The sequence below is a fragment of the Lipotes vexillifer genome, unplaced genomic scaffold, assembly GCF_000442215.2.
Source record: "Lipotes vexillifer unplaced genomic scaffold, Lipotes_vexillifer_v1.1 scaffold633, whole genome shotgun sequence".
Taxonomy (NCBI): Eukaryota; Metazoa; Chordata; class Mammalia; order Artiodactyla; family Lipotidae; genus Lipotes; species Lipotes vexillifer.
The window spans coordinates 1,079,778-1,080,456 of record NW_006789455.1 but is presented as its reverse complement, the minus strand read 5'-3'; positions in this window follow the sequence as shown (position 1 = coordinate 1,080,456).

The window sequence follows — 679 nt, the reverse complement described above, 5'->3', positions numbered from 1 at the left end:
TGAGAAAGCAGATGCTGAATAGACAATGAGTTATACAACTGGCTAATGTATGCAGTTTGATGAGTTTGGACGCATGCATAACCCATAATACCATCACCATAAACAAGGTAATAAATGTATCATGGGCGTGTGTATATTCCAAAACTCTTTGTGTACATTAAATATGTTTTTTGGTATATCAATTATATCTTAATAAAGCTGTAAAAAAAGAATTTTGGCAAAAAAAAAATCCCTCTACACTGAAATGTAGACTATAGGAAATGGAAAAATTCCATTATCTTACATAATGCAGAATTCAAACACGGTCAAAAGAAGTACAAGGAAAAAAATTATATAGGCCATTCTCACTTATGAACACTATTTTTAATCCTAAGTGAAACATCAGCAAACAGAAGAAAAAAAAAATTGGCTAAGCTTTTGTAACTTTGAGAAAGTGTAGGTTATGTAAAGCGGACATCATTGTATGGCATGAAGATAATCAGATAATATAAAAGGCTAGACTTAAAGATTTGGCAATCTTTTTAAAATGGCTAAATATGGGAGTGAAAATTAAAGGGAGATGAGACTGGTTAACTAATAAAGGCAGTAGGTAATTTTTTAGCGTTAATTTTGGTTTACATGGGATATCATTTCCAGTAACTCTACTGTATATGCCTACTGGATAATTTATTCATTCCTG